The sequence below is a fragment of the Scomber scombrus genome, chromosome 18, assembly GCF_963691925.1.
Source record: "Scomber scombrus chromosome 18, fScoSco1.1, whole genome shotgun sequence".
Lineage (NCBI taxonomy): Eukaryota > Metazoa > Chordata > Actinopteri > Scombriformes > Scombridae > Scomber > Scomber scombrus.
The window spans coordinates 9947404-9947639 of record NC_084987.1 but is presented as its reverse complement, the minus strand read 5'-3'; positions in this window follow the sequence as shown (position 1 = coordinate 9947639).

Sequence of the window (236 nt, the reverse complement as noted above, 5' to 3'; positions counted from 1 at the left end):
CAGTGAATACTCCAGCCTTTTCCTTTTTATCTTTTTTTCTCCAAGCTACCGTAAGCATGTTAAATCTTGATCTGGAGAGAAAGGGAGCCAACCAGTGAAGCACATGTAGCAAAAAAAGCTAAACACTGGTAATGTGTGTAGTGAACGGGCGAGGCGCTGTGCATCATCTGCTGCTTGTGTGTAGCCTCGGCTCCGCACAGACAGTGAGAGACAGCCATGGAGAGGTGGAGAGCGGG